The sequence below is a fragment of the Triturus cristatus genome, chromosome 4_1 (genome assembly GCF_964204655.1).
Source record: "Triturus cristatus chromosome 4_1, aTriCri1.1, whole genome shotgun sequence".
Lineage (NCBI taxonomy): Eukaryota > Metazoa > Chordata > Amphibia > Caudata > Salamandridae > Triturus > Triturus cristatus.
The window spans coordinates 109432045-109452041 of record NC_140585.1 but is presented as its reverse complement, the minus strand read 5'-3'; the positions used below and the strand labels follow the sequence as shown (position 1 = coordinate 109452041).

The 19997-nt window shown below is 50.4% G+C and overlaps 1 non-coding gene across 1 annotated transcript; it reads right to left on the bottom strand.

The window, feature by feature from the left end:
• Positions 1-8748: 8748 nt before the first annotated feature.
• Positions 8749-8837, bottom strand: TRNAR-UCU (transfer RNA arginine (anticodon UCU)). The gene is given in 2 exon segments: positions 8749-8784; positions 8801-8837. It is a non-coding gene; the product is annotated as a tRNA-Arg (tRNA).
• Positions 8838-19997: the final 11160 nt, after the last annotated feature.

Here is a 19997-nt window from a genome sequence, read left to right as displayed (position 1 = left end):
ACGAGGATGCCAGAGCAGCCCCCCAGGTCATCCAGGGACCACGACGACACTACAGCTGCCCCCAGCGTCATCCATGGACCACGAGGACATTACAGTAGCCCCCCAGGTCATCCATGGACCACGAGGAGACTACAGCTGCTCCCCAGGTTATCCATTGACCATGAGGACACTACAGCAGCCCCCCAGGGTCATCCATGGACCACGAGGAAACTACAGCAACCCCCAGGTCACCCATGGACCACAAAGACACTGCAGCAGCCCCCAGGCAATCCATGGACCACAAGGACAAAACAGCAGCCCCCCCCCACAGGTCATCCATCGACCATGAGGAAACCAGAGCAGCCCCCAGGTCATCCAGGGACCACGAGGACACTACAGCTGCCCCCCAGGGTCATCCATGGACCATGAGGACATTACAGTAGCCCCCCAGGTCATCCATGGACCACAGGGACACTACAGCAGCCCCCCAGGTCATCCATGGACCACAGTGACACTACAGCAGCCTCCCAGGTCATCCATGGACAATGAGGACACTACAGCAGCCCCCCAGGTCATCCATGGACCACAGTGACACTATAGCAGCCTCCCAGGTCATCCATGGACAGCGAGGACACAACAGCAGCCCCCCAGGTCATCCACAGACCATGAGGATACTACAGCAGCCCCCCAATTCATTCATTGACCACAAAGACACTACATCAGCTCCCCCCAGGGTATCCACCGATCACGGGGACACTACAGCAGACCCCAGGTCAACCACAGACCACAAGGACACTACAGCAGCCCCAAGTCATCCATGGACCACAAGGACACTGCAGCAGCCCCCAGGTCACCTCTGGACCATGAGGACACTGCAGCAGCCCCCCACGGCATCCATGGACCACGAGGACACTACAGCAGCCCTCCCAGGTCATACATGGACCATGCGGACACTACAGCAGCCCCACCAAGTCATCCATGGACCACAAGGGCACTACAGCAGCCCACCAGGTCACCCCTGGACTACGAGGACACTACAGCAGCCCCCAGATCACCCATGGAACACCAGGACACTACAGCTGCTCCCCAGGTTATCCATTGACCATGAGGACACTACAGCAGCCCCCCAGGGTCATCCATGGACCACGAGGAAACTGCAGCAACCCCCAGGTCACCCATGGACCACAAAGACACTGCAGCAGCCCCCAGGCAATCCATGGACCACAAGGACAAAACAGCAGCCCCCCCCCCAGGTCATCCATCCACCATGAGGAAACCAGAGCAGCCCCCCACGGCATCCATGGACCACAAGGACACTACAGCAGCCCCCCCCCCCCCAAGTCATACATGGACCACAAGGACACTACAGCAGCCCCACCAAGTCATCCACGGACCACAAGGGCACTACAGCAGCCCACCAGGTCACCCCTGGACTACGAGGACACTACAGCAGCCCCCAGATCACCCATGGAACACCAGGACACTACAGCAGCCCCCAGGTCATCCATGGACCACGAGGTCACTACAGCAGCCCCTGGGTCACACATGGACCACAAAGAAATCACAGCAGCCACCCCCCAGGTCAACCATGGACCACGAGGACACTACAGCAGCGCCCCCAGGTTATCCATGGACCATGAGGACAGTACAACAGCCCCCCAAAAGATCATCCATGGACCACGAGGACACTACAGCAGCCCCCACATCATCCATGAAACACGAGGACACTACAGCAGTCCCCCCAGATCATCCATGGAACACGCGGACACTACAGCAGCCCCCCCCGGTCATACATGGACCACAAGGACACTACAGCAGCCCCCCAGGTTATCCATGGACCATGAGGACACTACAGCAGCCCCCCATGTCACCCATGGACCGAAAGAACACTACAGCAGTCCCCCAGGTCATTCATGGATTCTGAGTACACTACAGCAGTCTCCCAGGATCATCCATGGACCACGGGGACACTACAGCAGCCCCCCAGGGCATCCATGGACCACAAAGAAACTATAGCAGCCCCCCCCCGGTCAACCACGTACCACGAGGACACCACAGCAGCCCCCCAAGATCATCCATGGACAACAAGAATACTACAGCAGCCCCCCTCAGGTTATCCATGGACCACAAGGCCACTACAGCAGCCACCCCCCCGGGCATCCATGGACCATGAGGACACTACAGCAGCTCCCCAGGTCATCCATGGACGACGGTGACACTACAGCAACCTCACAGGTCATCCAAGGACCACGAGGAGACTACAGAATCCCACCCAGGACATCCATGGATCACAGTGACACTACAGCAGCCCCCAGGGCCTCCATGGACCATGGGGACACTACAGCAGCCTCCCGGTCATCCATAGACCACGCAGACGCTACAGCAGCCCCCCAGGTGACCCATGGACCACGCCGATACTACAGCAGCTCCAAAGTCATCCATGGACCACGAACACACTACAGCAGCACCCCAGGTCACCCATGGACCAAGAGGACACTACAGCAGCCCCCCAGGTCATCCAAGGACCACAAAGTAACTACTGCAGCCCCCCCAGGGCATCTATGGACCACGAGGACACTACGGCAGCCCCCCTAGGTCATAAATGGACCACAGGGACACTACAGCAGCCCCCCAGGTCACCCATGGACCACGAGGACACTACAGCAGCCCTCCCAGGTCATACATGGACCACAAGGACACTACAGCAGCCTCCGGGTCATCCATGGACCACGAGGACACTACAGCAGCCCCCCCAGTCATACATGGACCACAAGGACACTACAGCAGCCCCCCAGGTCATCCACGGACCACAAAGAAACTACAACAGCCTCCCAGGGCAGCCATGTGTTTAATATTGCAGGAATTGCTGTTAGCATGAGCTAAAATCCATTTTGTTCCTCGCAGCCTTTTTAGTTAGCCATGTGCTCACCAGGTGCTTTCTCCCTCTTCCAGAGCCTTGCACATGCTCAGAAAGACCTGTAGCTGCCAGAATGCACCTGCTCCTAATGTAGAACTGTTAGGCTATTCTTACTGGTGTAAGCAGTTTAGTCTCCCCTCCCACTTTGTTGAGCAAGCACATTTTGTATACCCATATTAGTCAAATAGTATTCTTGTATGTGTTGAGACCTCCCCTTGGTTTTATGCTGACTATGTAACAAATGCATATATAAGGCCCCTGTTCTCTGTACTCCTTAGACTGTCTCCTACACTGGCCTGAGGGTACTGTATGACGCAGTCTCCCTCATGTGAGGTTAATAAATGCATTATTTTTTATATTTCAGCTTCCGTGCCAATCTCTTCTTTGTTGGGTTAAAGGACCAGGTGTATCAGTGTACCCCTAAAAAGGTTTTTATTTCTTCACATGGTCCATGAGGACACTACAGCAGTCCCCCTGGTCAGCCATGGACCACGCAGACACTACAGTAGCCCCCCCAGGTCATCCATGGACCACGCAGACACTACAGCAGCTCCCAGGTCACCAATGGACCATGAGGACACTACAGCAGCCCCCGGGACATCCAGGGACCATTAGGACACTACAGCAGCCCCCGGGACATCAATGGACCATGAGGACACTACAGCAGTCTCCGAAGGTCATCCACAGACCACGAGGACACTACAGCAGCCCCCGGGTCATGCATGGACCACGTGGACACTACAGCAGCCCCCTAGGGTCAACCATGGAGCACAAGGACACCACAGCAGCCCCCCGGGTCATCCATGGACTGCAGGACACTACAGCAGCCCCCCAGGTCATCCACAGACCACGAGGACACTACAGCAGCCCCCGGGTCATGCATGGACCACGAGGACACTACAGCAGCCCCCTAGGGTCAGCCATGGAGCACTAGGACACTACAGCAGCCCCTCCGGGCCAACCATGGACCAAAAGGACACTACAGCAGCCCCCGAGGGTCATCCATGGACCACAATGACACAACAGCAGCCCCCAGGCCACCCCTGGACCATGAGGACACTACAGCAGCCCCACGCGGCATCCATGGTCCGTGAGGTCACTACAGCAGCCAGACAGCCCCTCCTCCCGCGCCTGTCACCCTGTCCATCTCTCTACCGGGCATTTCATTTCCAAAGGAGAGCACATCCTGGTAGGGGCCTCCCTGGACCCTCCTAATCTACAGCCAGGTGCCACCCCATGTGAAGACTGCCACACACGCGGGCCCCACAGCATGATCACAGGACCCAACGCAGACTCCACAAGTAACCCACATGCAGGTGACATGGTTCTCTCCTCCTGTCCAGCGTGTCTCATGGGTACATAATGATGCCAAGTGACAGCTTCCTCCACACTTGTGCACAATGCATTGAGAGGGACCTCTCTCCCTACCACACACTGCACCATCAGCTTGGGGGCGGCACCAGTTGGCATGGTATCGTCGCTGAGACCAAGGTTTGGTTCCATGCAGCTTAGAGGGGATGCCTAAATGAGAAGAACGGGTGGGCGCAGAGTGGGTGAGTGGTATCTATGGGTGGGGAACGTAGAAGAGACAGATAGATGTTATATCTATTAAGTTGTTACGCCCATACCTTGTTACTCCAACTTAGCATCTCATAACATGAAGTAAATTTTCATTTCAAACCCCACCCCATCTATCTGTTCCCACCTGCCTCTTCCTGTTTCAGGGAGGGGTTTGAGAGGGGCCAAAGCGGGTGTTAACTACTTACAATGTTTACTTCTTCATCACAGTTTTCAACATATTAGCTCTGGTCACTAAGGAAGCTGCACTCTCATTCCTGACAGCCAGCCAAAATAGCTCAGTTGTGAGAGTGTTAGACTGAGAATAAAGGTCCCGGGTTTCGGCAAGAGGCTTTTTTCTTTATCTACTTTTTCTGTATTTTTAATTTATTCCCCAGTTCGCCAGTCTTTTCCCTGTGCTTTCTTCTTCCCTCCTTCGCATCTCTCTCTCTTCCTTCATCATCCACCTGTCTCAAAATGAATTCCTTCCTCTCTCACCCTCTGTCCCTTGTGTCAACCCTCCTCCCTCATTTATCCCTCTGTCAGTCACAACTCTGGACCTTTCCTCTTCCTCTGTGCACCTCAAGAGATGTTTTCCTACCGCTCCTCTTCCGCACTCATCTTTATCAATAATACACAGCAATATCATGTGTAACCCGCCCCCTCCCTATCCCTCCTCTCCCCCCTGGTTTCCAGGCCGCCATCAAGCAGTTTTGATACATTTGGGAGACGAGAAACAGGTTAAATAAAAAAACTTCACTTACCTGGTCCCGAGCCGCCTCCACTCCTGGCCGGGTCTCGCGTCAGGAAGCAGGCATCCTCCCTCCCTTCCCCTAAGCCAATCAAAACGCTGCAATGGCAGTGTTGTGATTGGTGCTGACGGCGCCCAGCCAGGTGCCTGTAGGGAGGCCATTACATAGAGGAAATGGAGAGTGCGCATGACTGGTTTGGTGGGCTCACAGCATTAGGCAAGCCACTCCTCCCTGACCCACCCACCCGCCCGCTCCCAATCAGGCATACATTCTGCTATCTCACAGTGCGAGAAGCAGAAACATAAAATGGTATTTAAAATGCCACTTTATGTTTCTGCTTCTTGCACTGCGAGAAAGCAGTGGGGCGACGCTCCTCCGCCCTAATGGAGGAGCCGCCCGTGCGTGCCAGTGATGGGTGAACTATCCGTGTGGCAGCCCTGAATCTCATCTTGATCAATCGTTTGCACCATTAGGGTGCGTCATTAATATGCGCCATGAAGCAGGATTTGGCGGCACTATAGAGGCAATGGTCAGAATTAGCAGTTCTGCCCACAGCTTTGTCACTGGTCAAGAGTCTGGAGGGGGCACAGAGCACTGGCATCAGTAGAATAGGCAGGGGAGGCGGGCATCATATCCAACAGGACTGAACGTGCCAGAGGTTTAGCACTGAAGGGTCACTAGGTGGGGACTGAGCTTGAGGTATTTGGTAGAGGTTCCGGAGCTTAGGACAGGATTTCTTGGACACTGGTCTGTCCCTGGAGGGTCATTGGGTGGGGAATGAGAGTGAGGTATTTGGTAGAGATTCAGGAGATTAGGACAGGTTTTTTTGGACATTGGTCTCCCCTGGAGGGTCAGTGGGTGGAGACTGAGCGTGAGGTGTAGTGGAGGTTCACGATATCAGGACAGGATTCCTTGGATATTGGTCTGTCCCTGGAGGTTCAGTGGGTGGGGACTGAGCGTGAGGTATTTGGTGGAGGTCAGGAAATCAGGACAGGATTCTTTGGACATTGGTCTATTCCTGGTGAGGGTCATGGAGTGGGGACTGAGCGTGAGGCATTTGCTGGAGGTTCAGGAGATCAGGACAGGATTCCTTGGACATTGGTCTCCCCTGGAGGGTCAGTGGGTGGAGACTGAGCGTGAGGTGTAGTGGAGGTTCACGATATCAGGACAGGATTCCTTGGATATTGGTCTGTCCCTGGAGGTTCAGTGGGTGGGGACTGAGCGTGAGGTATTTGGTGGAGGTCAGGAAATCAGGACAGGATTCTTTGGACATTGGTCTATTCCTGGTGAGGGTCATGGAGTGGGGACTGAGCGTGAGGCATTTGCTGGAGGTTCAGGAGATCAGGACAGGATTCCTTGGACATTGGTCTCCCCTGGAGGGTCATTGGGTGTAGACTGAGCATCAGGTGTCGTGGAGGTTCAGGAGTTCGGGACAGGATTCCTTGGACATTGGTCTGTCCCTGGAGGTTCACTGGGTGGGGACTGAGCGTGAGATATTTGGTGGAGGTTCAGGAAATCAGGACAGGATTCCTTGGACATTGGTCTCCCTTGGATGGTCAGTGGGTGGAGGCTGAGCATGAGGTGTAGTGGAGGTTCAGGATATCAGGACAGCATTCCTTGGACATTGGTCTGTCCCTGGAGGGTCAGTGGGTGGGGACTGAGCGTGAGGTATTTGGTGGAGGTCAGGAAATCAGGACAGGATTCCTTGGACATTGGTCGGTTCCTGGAGAGGGTCATGGGGTGGGGACTTAGTGTGAGGCATTTGCTGGAGGTTCAGGAGGTCAGGACAGGATTTCTTGGACATTGGTCTGTCCCTGGAGGGTCACTGGGTGGGGACTGAGCGTGAGATATTTGGTGGAGGTTCAGGAAATCAGGACAGGATTCCTTGGACATTGGTCTTCCCTGGAGGGTCATTGGGTGTAGACTGAGCGTGAGATGTGGTGGAGGTTCAGGAGTACAGGACAAGATTCCTTGGACATTGGTCAGTCCCTGGAGGGTCAGTGGGTGGGGACTGAGCGTGAGGTATTTGGTGGAGGTCAGGAAATCAGGACAGGATTCCTTGGACATTGGTCGGTTCCTGGAGAGGGTCATGGGGTGGGGACTGAGCGTGAGGCTTTTGCTGGAGGTTCAGGAGATCAGGACAGGATTCCTTGGACATTGGTCTCCCCTGGAGGGTCATTGGGTGTAGACCGAGCGTGAGGTGTGGTGGAGGTTCAGGAGTACAGGACAGGATTCCTTGGACATTGGTCAGTCCCTGGAGGGTCAGTGGGTGGGGACTGAGCGTGAGGTGTGGTAGAGGTTCAGGAGTACAGGACAGGATTCCTTGGACTTTGGTCAGTCCCAGGAGTGTCAGTGCATGTGCTGCCCTTCCCTGGGTTCTCTTTTTGCTGTAAGTCACTGCAGGTTTTTCTTCTTCTCTGCAGGACACACAAGAATTAGGAGTGTTTGCGGCAGGCATGAAGTGTAAAGCGGCTTGACATCCAGATTGGGGCACGTAAAGTACATCGCTCTTTGGGAGGTGACTCTTGGCATGTGTCCTGGTTGGGGAAGACTGGTGAGGGTGGCAGCATGCTGACTGGGACCTTCAATTGAGAGCGCACGCTGGCCCCTCCTGGTTAAATTGATCCTACAGCGCGTTTCACCTGGGCATTCCTCTACATCTGTGTGAGACATGGATGGTGAGCACGTGTGTATGCTGCATACATGTGGTAGGATGAGCATGGGGTGAGCATGTAATCCAAGCTTCATGGAGGCAGAAATCCATTCTGGAACACTGTGTGCAAGTGGCCACCAAGATGGAGGTCACAGGTGAGCCTTGTCAGGCAGGAATCTGGATTGGAAGGTGCCCTGGGCATCTTCCTGGGGTTCCTTTGGAATAAACCTTGCTCCAGTGAAGGATGGGTGGGGTCAAACTGTCCAATCCAGAATCCAGCTTAGGAAAAAAGAATTTGATGGAACATTTAGGGAGGCCATTGTATTGACTCTGAATGATCCTGTTTCTTTTGACTGGCGCCGCCGCGGTGTCCGGTGAAGCCACAACTGAGACACAAGTAGGAATAGTTCCTAAAACCATCCTGGATTCCCTGTCCATCTCGAGAATAGTTACCAAATACAGAACCTGTCTGGACCGCGCTATGTTCAACCCCTGACCAGGCCCAGTGCACCCACCACAGATAACCTAATGCGGTTCTCTGGTGAAACCGCCGCGGATGTAAAAAGACTACAGACCCTGTGTACACAAAATGCAAAGACTCCCTCACACCTGTACAGCAATGAGTGGATGAAGCCCCTCCCTGTCCAGTGCACTGGGCAAATGTCCTGCATGTGAGAAGGAGTCACTGCTCACAAGTTTTGGCTCATGTGTGATGCTAACAGTGTGTCTACGGGGGGGGCTTCATCAGGGCTCCCAGCAGCAGGGACTGCACAGAGCCCCCAGAGCTGGGGAACCCAAAGCAGCTCTGGAAAAACCAGCGACAAAGCAATCCTGCCCCTTGTGCTCTTTCTCCAAAGGAATGAATTAACCTGGAGCGCTCTGTATCAAAACGACTCTGGTGGGACTCGAACCCACAACCTTTGAATGCCTTCACAGCCTGCCTAGAAGTCCAACGCGCTATCCATTGCGCCACAGAGCCACCTGTGGAAACACGCGCCTCTGAGTGCACTACTGATGGAACTGAGAAAGAGTGAGGCTCGTGTCCGGTCACTTTCTTTTCAGTGAAAGTGCAAACACATCACTAAGCATGAGACGGACGAGGACTGTTGTAGGTCCAATCACAGGGTCGGGAGGGGTGAGAATTATTTTGGTCCGGGCTATATTTACCTCCCGCTGGAAGCTTCTCGTGGCTGGCGATTACTAATAGCCATCCAAACAGGATCTGAACTCATGCTTACATGTATCATGATGTCGAGCCCGCCCCTCTGTTGCTGTCAGTCACCGCTAACGAACAGTAAAACTTTGGCCCCGCCGACTCCTCCCTGTTTCGGGAGAGGCCACGTGGCCGCGAGGCGTGTGGTAAAGTCAAACCGAAGCCTCCCTCTGCGCTTTCTACTGGGTTTAAGTTCTGATAGTGAATTATTAAAACACCCAGTGCGTCCACATTAGTGATCCGTGTTATACGAGGGTCACGTGACACATCTTCCACAACCTGCTCCTCCCGCTCGACTGACATGTGCTCGGGTTGGAAAGGCCAGTGCACGTTGAGCACTTTTCTTTTTCGTCTGCATTATCCACATACAAATCTTTCCTTTGTTCATTCTTTCTTTCCTTCTCAACCTCACCAAGTCTTCTCTCCCAGACACTGCCTCCCTCTTCCCTTTCTTTCGTTCCCCTCTCCCTTTCTCTCTCTTTCTTCCCGTTCCTCCACTTTACCCCCCTCCCCCGCTTTCCCGTACGTTATTCATACCTGTGGCTGCAAGAGTCGAAACACGTGAAACCAGCAGCAAAAAGCGACAAATAAACAGGAAAACAACTTATTTGTTTCAGAATCGGCAGCAGGCGGTTGCTGACAAATGTGAGATACCAGAGAGGGAGCCCACACCATTCTCTGCTAGGGTGGGGGATCGTGTTCTGTTACGCCACTGGGGGGTGGTTGCTCGTGGTTCCACCGAGTAGTTCTGCAATGGTTGAGGTTCTGTTTGGCCGAGGAGAAGAGGCATTTGTGATATTTTGGAGTAGATCGTGTTTTTTTCCTTTTGAAAACGCCAGGTGAGGGCCGACAGTCCACGAAACTTAAGAGAGCCACATGAAGGGGTGCAGGATTGTCGGGTTGTAGGGGTGAGTTGGAGAGAAGGCAGTTGTAAGGCACATAGTACCGCCAGGGGCACCCCTCTATCCCCCCTCCCCCAAAAGGCATACCCAAATAACACACACACAGACTGTTGAGTTGGGTATAATTTGCTGCAGGTTTATTACATATTACAATATGTAATGGGTGGGTTATCTTACGGGCGATCCAAGGGCAGGCAACCAACTGGGCCGCCTGCCCGCCTGATGAGCCGGGCAGCGCGGGAGCGAACCCCGCCGTTGCTGCCATCCATGTGATTCTTTCTACGATCACGTGCCGTTGGTAACTTCTACTCACGCCCCCCCTCTCGGGGCGGAGCGTCGCATAGCAACCCCCCCGGTTGTTCAGACCCACAACCGCCCGCAGGACTAGCGGGGCGCCGACACGGTTTCCAGAACCCTCCCCTAAGGCTCCTCGGTTTTGGCTCAGGCACCCCCTACGGTGCATCGCAGAGGTACCCTGCAGAGGCCTGCTTCCAGATCGCCCTGTAACTCCGCCACAGCCCTGGAGGTGGCTCACCGTCGCCGCCAGGGCCCCCCACCAGAACAGCTGCGGCCTCTTCTGTCTAGAGCTTCCTGCAAATCTAGATGCAGAGAACCATCCCTACTGGTTATGGATGGCCCCATCTGCATCCCAAAGCCCTTGACGCTAGCCTGGGCAGATAGTGTCTGATGAAACCAAAGGCCCGGTAAGCCTGAGCAGTTGTTCCAAGAACTATTCGCACTCCTGCGAGAATGTTCCACTGCATCACATGCCTCTGCCCCGTGCTAACTGTGGGCGGGGCGAATGCATCACCAAGGCTCACATTGCCCCATCTATTTGCTGATCTCACCTAGCTGCCGTCTTTTTAGCACCGTGTGTGCCTGAACACCTGCGTGGCCCATCTATGGGACAGCAGCCCGCAAGGTAGGTGACCACTCCCCCACCCGCCTGCCTACTTTGGCTATTAAGGCGACAAGGATTATACTTCACCTTTGAACAGTCCCTTTGTCTACTAAATCCTGACGCACAGGAGTGCTCATGACCGGACGTGCGTGGCAATGGGCAAGGGGCCCTCCTGCCCTTGCCATGTATCCCTTATTCCTTATGGGAAGTATGCCCGCTCAGTTCCCTCTGTGGTGAAACCCCCTAGGCATACCACCTTGCGTGGTGGGCGACAAAGAGGTCGCCAGGAGGGTGGGGGAAGGCTAAATAGCCTCTCCTTCCCCACAGGGGCCAGGAAGTGACACGCTTGTGCGTCATATCCGGCCAGCACGAGGAGAGGGGGACACCGGTCGGCGTCCCCGCCCCCTCCCCTTGGGAGGGGGTGGGGAGGGGTGACTGGTGCCCCGGCGGCACTAGGGCGCCGACCGCTGTAGTGGCTCACAGTTGGTCGGGTTGGATGGGGTCTCCAGCAAGCTTCGGAGGCTACCATTGTCCCCAAGCTCCCGGGCTTCGAAGTAACTCCATGCTGTCTTTGCCGCTGACAAGGCTTGTTGGTGGCCAGGTCAGCTACCACAACCTGTGTTCGACTCTGCACCTTGAGGGAGCTCCGCAGCACCTCCAACATACCTCACCAGTGGTCCCTTTGTCGAGCTGTGAAATCCTTTTCCTCGCCAGCACCTTCTTAGCAGTAAAAACAGCTCCCCTCGACTCACGGTTCAGCATCTGGGACAGCCGGCACCACTCTGCACCCGGCTGATAAAATTCAAATGACTGGCGTGGCCTGGTCCTGGAACCCGCACCACCTTAGCCCCCAGTGGATTCCACGGGACTCGACCTGCAAGTGGCCGATTGTCACTAGGGCTTTCTCCATTGACCGCAACGCTAAAGTTTTATTTTTGGGAATTTAACTGATTTATTTTTCCTTTTAAAATCCATAGCTCCAGTTATATTGATCTGCATGTGCTCGTTTTGGTGTCAGGAATTTTTATAAACATCTGCTTATTATTTATAAATTGGTGTCAGACTTCTTTTGAGTGGTTTCAATTACTTATCGTCCATGTTGGTTCTCTGAAACACTCAACACGTGTTCCTCTATTAAAGCCTGACTGGTCAGTGCCACGCTACCAGAGCTGAGCTAAGGATTTATTAGTGTGAATGCAAAGGACCATCTTTGGGGTATTGTGAGAGCATTGCTCAGTGAAGCCCTACCAGGCTCACTACATAGTGCTCCACTTTTCTATAGTCGAGTATTGATTGTGACCTTTCAGCTTCTTATTAGTGGCAAAAGTGCACAGTGCCTGCCAAATTTATGTGGGGTTCAGGATCTCTTGGATTTAAATTGGATATTTGATGCAGGCACAAACACTTAACTTCCACTAGAAGGGGCTGTTTGCAGCATTATCAAATGTTTTATACTGAGCAGGATGAGAATGTAAATATAGGATATGTTGAACTAATTCTGCATAGCATTACCATACTTCCAACTCTACCGCTGCAAATGGTGGGCTACTGCTTTTTCAGCCAAACTACAGCCTAGCTATTGGAGACATCCTGGTTCAGTTCAGTAAACCGCAGATTAAAGCTGGTAAGGGATCAAAAACAACTTCTTGAGCAAGGAGAGAATTACCAACCTCTGGTGTGATGTCTAGAAGTGCTAGGCTTGAGCAGTCATTGGAGTTACTGGCTGAGAACTCTGCCTTGCACTGGAATCTTTGCTAATGAGGATCTGCGTGAGCGAGATTAAGGCTCGGCACAGCGCTCAAAAGGCACCATTTATGTTGCGTCATTTATTAGGCCTGGCTTTAGATAGATTTAGCTGTCTTGAAGAACCAGAACCTTTTGGGCCTGGCGGCGCAGGGTACGCCCAAGTCTCCGGAGTTCTCCTGCTTAGCTACACAGAGACACGGGACACTCTGTCGGCGTTAGAAGATCAGATTTATTTAGCTGCAGCTAGTACAGTTATCCTAGAAGTACACAAAGTAGGTTCTCAGGAGACTGCCACTTCACTCTGTGGCGCACAGGGTTATATACTATATGATGTTCGTATACATTAACCAAAAGCACTCCCAGAACACACAAGAAAGAGCCAATAAGGAAAGTTGGAAAACAGAACAAAACCAATAGGAGAAATTGGAAAACAAAAGTGTCAGATGACTCGAAGAAACCTCTCCTCCAACTATGTTTGTCACCCCTTCCTCAAGCTAATTCATTAACGGATTCGTAACTAACTTGCAGGTGGCGAGATACGTTTGTGTGTGTTGGAGGACAGTTGTGAAACGAGAGAATGCTAGCAGGAGACAGTGAAGGCCAGACGATAAGATAAGGTCAGGAAAGAATAGTGTGAACCAACAGATAGTTGAGACGGGAATTAGGAAAGCCAGACAGGGATTAGTGTACTCGGCTAGTTCTAACACCAGCTTTGTAAATAGAGGCAGAAAGCGTATTTCGACACCAGGCTGCAGAAAAAGCAGAATAGACTTTGTTTGCCGTGCTGACTGAGTGATGGCAACACAAAATGGCGGTGGGGCACAAAATGGTGGGTCGATTCGATCGTGATCAAAAATCGGAGTTCCTCAGTCTGCGTGGACCATGCCATAAACACACAAAAAGCACAGCACTGGACGATGGGTCAGGCTCCTTCAGCTGCTGTTAAAAGAGTTATTCAGAGTCAGCAATACCCTAAAGTACAGCCATGCCACGTTGCAGGCATCATTCATAGAGTCCGGACCTCGAACCTTGAAGCGATGGCCATGAAAAACTGGATGTCTTACTAGTGGCATTTTCCATATTAAATCCTAAAGGACTTTGTGGTCCCCAGTGCGGAAAACAATGGATGAACGGAATTACCCTAAATTTAGCATCAATCGATCATATAATTTTGAGTGTGCTACTCACCCCTGAGGGTCTCAAGGCGCTGGGGGTAGAACTTTATTCAAGGACTGCGCTTTAGTTGGTTTGGTGTAAATCCATTGAGCTATCTCTTAAAAATGTAATATCTGGAACGTTAATTCCAAAAGCCCCTTGAAGCTTGCCAAAGCTAAGCCATTTGGTGCTTTGCCCCACACAATGAAGACCAAACACAACTGGGGTTGGGCACCCATGAAGGTTGGAGTACAGGGCCCGGCAGAAACCTGGATACCAGGGTCCACCTTGCTGCACACAGCTATAGGCAGTGTGTAGTGGGGGACTGATGACCACCAAGGGTGAGGTGCAGGCCATGTGCACCGCCCGCTGCGCCTGGATGATGGGTTGCGAGGTCAGACCTCCACCTATTGTTGAATGCAGTGGGGTTTGTACACCTGCAGGAAGGTGGAGTGCAGGGCCAGGCCTCTGGACAGGTCCTGCACTCCACCCCTCGCTGCTCACGGCCAAAGGCCATGTGAGTGGCAGTCACATGCCCACTCTAGTCCCGCACTGCCTGCAGGATTTACATGGTCTGTAACACCAGGGCAACCTCACTTGCCCATTTCAGCCTGCTAGGGGTTTGTGAAACACGTTTTATGGAATAGGACCCGGGAAAAGCTTGTTAAATGCTAAAGCTTCCGGTGCCTATGGCCCACCCACACTGCACACAGCTGAAGGCCACACACAATGGAAATCAGATCCCTTCAGAGGGCGAGGCACAGGCTCTGGCTCAAAGCCAGAGAACAGGCCCTGCCCCTCTTCACTGTGCACGGATGAAAGCTGTGTGCAGCTGGTGTTGGATACCCTCAAAGGTATGCCCTTCATGCCGTTATATACACAGAAAGACTAACCCCAGGACATACTTCTAGGTTCTGGAGAAAGGTAGTTAGACCATAAACATTCAATAAAACTCCTGATCACCTGCATTCTTTCTAAACAGCAAGCCGCCTAAAATGATCTAAGGCAAACACACAAAATCATAAGTGAATATCCATTTTATTTTTCATACAAAAATTCTTTTAATAGTAAATTTATATAACTTAAAAAACAGAATTCATATTTATTCATAATTCAACATTCATATATTCCTTCCATATTAATTTACAAACCAATCAAATTACCATTTCGTACTATTATGCCCTACCCCTTACATTATTCATGCTTTCATTCACACCCGATCATACTCCTTAAAATTGCTTGGTCTTTCCCAGAGCTCTGCATCCCACCCTCCCGGCACACAGTTCAAGGTTGTGTGCAGCAGGGTTTGGATGCACGGCGAGGGAGCGGTGGAGACCCTGGTCCGCACTGCACTGCACACTGCCAAGGGCCATTTGCCGTGGGGATGGAAGAATATGAAGAGTAAAGTAAGACCAAGACCCACACGGTGGCATAACGAAACTTGAGGGGGCCCCCTGAAAATTACACGGATGGGCCCCAAGCTCCGGATGCAGTCAGGAGTAGGCCCGGACTGGCCGTAGCGGGCAACAGGCATTTCCCCGATGGGCCGCCATGGTGGGGGCAGTTTTGGGCTAATGGGGGGCCATTTTTGCTACTGGGGGCCGGCAATATCAGCTCCCTGGATCAAAATTGTCCGAAACCGGCCCTAGAGAACAGCTCAGCTGCAGCCCCTCTCCCCTCCACCCCTCCCAGTGGGGCCAACCGAGCAGTTTGCCAGGGCTGGCTTCGATTCCCAGTCCAGCCCAGGTCAGGAGCTCTCAGGCCAGGGACCGATGCACTGTATACGAGGGGGCCCCTGGGGCTCGAGGCCCCTCTGCACCACAGGGGCTAAAGTTACACTACTGGCTCCACACTCCATCCTTTTCCCTTCTGCTGTCAAAGGCACTCCATCTCTTTGGAAATTCCAGGCATGTCGAACAGGATGCTATTTTGGCAGCTTGAGCCCATCCCATGGTCCCTTAGGTGTGCAGTCCACAGATCATTTCCTCTTCTGCCGTTCCTTTCTGTCTGACAGACTTTCCAAGGGCTTCATTAATTTCAGATGAAAAGCAACGCCAGTTACTTTGCCTATATCTCTCCCTTCGGAATGCACAATCATTGCATACGCTGCACACATGTTGAAATGCTTTCCACAAAAGACAGCAGCTGATGCCATTTGGTTCTGTGGTCTCAATCCATGTAATGTCCACATTAGGGACACCCATAGCCTTGACAGCACCAGAGGGTCTCCCATTCTCACAAGCGCAGTGGACCACGCAGTAACCAGAAATACAAACAGCTTCATCGTCTCGGCTTTGCAAGAGGACACCATATACTGCAAAGAATCGTCTTTGCACTCAGAGGTTTGGTTTTTCTTAAATATTGCATTGTCAAAAAAACGTAGAAGAGAATACTGCAGGAAGCATGTCAAGATTTTTACTATTTTCGAATACTGTTAAAAATATTGTGTATTATATTGCATCCCATATCACTTTTAACTTCATTTGTTGTATTTTTTAATATACTGTATTTTATAATGTATGTCATTTTTAGATAAATAATTTTAGTACCGGGATGTTGAGTTTATTGGGGAATAGATTGGGAATAAATGAATTTGTTTTTTGTAAGTCGGTTATATTTTAAATTAGTGTATGCTAGTGTATGCTTGGTTTACCCCACTCTCCCATTTCCCCATTTCAAAATATTATTTATATTTGACTTGGTTTTGTTATTCAATGAGTGAATGTAAATGCATATATTTTTTATTCAATTGAAGTTTTTTGCATATAAATTGTTTTTTAAATTTTGATACCGTTTTTGAAGAGTTTGTTAAACATTGTGGGAGCATGCTTTTCTTAATGTATTTTTTTAATTCTTTTTTATTTGCAATAAAAATGCTAAGTGTTTATTTGAAATTTTCACATATAATTAGATTGATTTCACCATTTTATATTAAAAAAATACTTACGATATTGGTTTTCTAGTATATTTTTTTACATGTTTTGCAAATTTAAAATGTAAATATCTTTGATTTGATTACTGCAAAAAAGATTTTTCTTTTTTATACTATTTTGTTTAATGTGTTTTACAGTTTTAAATGTATTTTCTTTAGTTTTTTATATGTTCTTACAATTTATTGATCGTTTTTTTAGCATGTTTTTGTTAACTTTTCCAACTTAGCACACTTCATTAAAGTAAAATGGAATCCTCCAAAGTATGTTTTTTAGCAGAATGTGCATTAGAATTTGTCGGGAGAAATTATTTACAACACTTTCCCAGAAATGGTCAAGTTTGGAATGAGAACAGTAAATCCCCCTAATCCTCTCACCCCCCGCCCGCTAAAAAAACTCTTTCTCCGGTGTGGTCAAGTTTGAAGTGGGAACAGTGAATCTGACTCTCCTAAAGTCCAACACTTTCCCCGCTTTGGTTAAGTTATGTTTGCAATGAAATTGTGAACCTAAAAAAACCCAAAGTCCAGCACTTTCCTCAGAATGGTTACATTTAGAGTTAGAATAGTAATCCTGAGCCCACCAAAAGTCCATCACTTTCCACAATGTTGTTAGGTCTAAAGTGGGAATAGTAAATGTGACCCCCCCATTCCCTTTAAGTCCAACATGTCCCCTCAAAGTGGTTAAGTTTGGAGTGCGCACAGTAAATCTGGCCCATCCAAAGTCCATCACTTTCTCCATATAGAGAAACTGGTCCCAGGTTTGTTTGTGTTACAGGTCAGGGAGAACCTGGGATGGCAGTTCGGGCTGAACTGTTCCCATGAGGAGCAGGGTCAAGGCTGATTTGCATATGGGTGGGTCCAAACTGGGGCGGCATGGTGGGCCAAAAATGATCAATTAGGATGCATTTGCCAGTGGCTGAGATTAATTCAAGTATTCCATCCATCACCTTGTTGTTTTTGAATTTGACGCACTAAGTGCGCTGAGGGTATGCCCCGATGTGGGTCCCGGTATCACTTTGCCACTGGAATGAAACCTGGGCTGCCCTGCTCCCGTGATGAGCAGGGTCAAGCCTGATTTGCATATGGCTGGGTCCAAACTGAGGTGGCATGGTGGGTGAAAAACGATGGTTTGGGAATGCTGCCCGAGCAATTGCCAGAGTTAAATGCACGCACTCCATCCATCCCCTTGTTGTTTATTCTTTTATAAACATTAATAAATAAAATAATGTTTTTATTACATTGACTCTAATTGGATGAAAACGTATTTTCTCATTTTCATGTTTCCGCAGTAAGCTCTGTCAAAACCAAATAAGTTCTACAGTCTCTTAATCTTGGCACCATTTATGATGACAGCTGTGGGTAAGAGAAGTGCAGGGTGGCACTGTGCTGGCCTTGCTGCTCTCGATGGCGGGGTTGTGTGGTTGTTCTATAGGTGCGTCTCTATGGAAGGGGATGGCATGGCATGGACCCAAGCATTGTGTGCAGTCAATGCTTGTCACTTGTTAGCTTATGGGCTGAGGGTGCTGAGTCACTTGTGTCTTGTCACCTTCAAACTTCTGGATGGTGAACAGTGTACTGTAAGACATGCAAGAAAGGAGGTGGGAAGGAAGCTGGTAAGGAAGGTATAAAGAAGGGAAGTGGGGGTCATCACAGGGGGTGGAGGGAAGGAGAGAACCAGCCAGGAAGAGAGGAAGGCAAGTACTGAGGAGGAAGAGAGGAGAAAGGGAGAAAGAAAGAGTGAGAGGAAGGAAGTCAGGAGGGAAAGGAGGGGAGAAAGGAAGGCGGGACGAGAGGAAGCCAGGAAGGAGGTGCCAGTTTGAGAGGGGAGAAGGGACGGGCATGGCCTTTGGGACGGCGGAGCAGACTAGAGCCACTGGAGGCTGGCTTATAAAGTCCCAGGGTGGCCGGGGTCTCAGTAACTCTCTTGTGCCCCTCCCCGGGGTCTATTATAGGGGACATCATTAGGGGTACCTAATAGCCGCTTTTTTACTGGTCTGATCTGTATTTCAAGTCCAGGCCTGGGAATAATAATGGGGAAAGCAGCCAAATCCGGAATTATATTCCTTTATGAAGCATTAACCTAAATTTTCAAACACATTTAGAAACCAAGTTAAAAAAACATGCAAGTGCACTCTAAATTGCTTTCATATGATTATTGCAGTAAATAAAGGGATCATTTACGTGTTACAAAGGAATTCCTGCCACTGTTACACAAATTAATAGGCACCTACCTGTGGAAATATGGATTTTTCTGATCAGTTATGTCCCCTATCTTGGACCCCAACGGTTTCATGTATGAATCACAAGTACATGTATGTTCCCTCCAGTTCCAGTTATGAAGACGCAAACACATGTGCGTCCACCGTCAACATGTCCTTTGTCAGATCCGCCATGAATAGGTCGGATATTCCATTCCTAAGTATGAAAGGCCACCGGCTTTATATGGTTCACTTATGCCATTTTACAGTCCAGGCAAGTAGGCCCTGATTCTGTCATCAAACTCTTCTTGCCTTCTGCCTCTGAAAACTCCAGTCTGAGCCTGCATCTGTGACCATGAACTTTGTCTCATTCTCTGCGCGGCTCACGAAGCCTGACATCAGCCTATTCTCTGCCAAGAACTGTATTTCACCTTCGAGTTATCTGCTTCGTTCCTCAGCCGATGCATTCCTGTCTAGTAGTTTAAGTAAACATTCTTCCAGCTACCGAGCAAAGGCTCGGCTTCTCTGTCTTTATGCAAGTAATTCATAGCCCTGTTACCATGGAAGGTTTCTGCCCCTTGCATCTCATATAGACACTTAGACGCTTGTACACGCACGCACAGGGAGTATAGAATAGATTCTGTCCGAGAGTCCTTCTTTTGTGGATAACATAGTTCTTTAAACATAGGATGTTAGATATGATTTGGGATTAGGTTGACTTGACCCCCAGACTTCTTGTCTCCACATGTAGAGCTAAATGTCAAGTCCCCTTCACCCCCTAGTTGCACGTCAATCACACATCATGCTGCTGCGCGCGCATCTATGCCAAGTATAATCTTATAGATCCACCTATATATGACATCATAACCAATTATGTTCCTTTTTCGTCCTTATTACGCCCATTTTCGGTTACGCATGTGAATCGTCATTTTCCTTATCAATTGTTACGCCTACCGTATTCGCTTCATTGTAATGTATGTTCTATAAAAGTCATTTCTTGTCAATAATGTATGTACTTCACTTCCTGAACCTTCGTGGTGATGGAACTTGGAGCAACCGATTATAATCGACCATTGGAATAAAGCCCATTCCGAA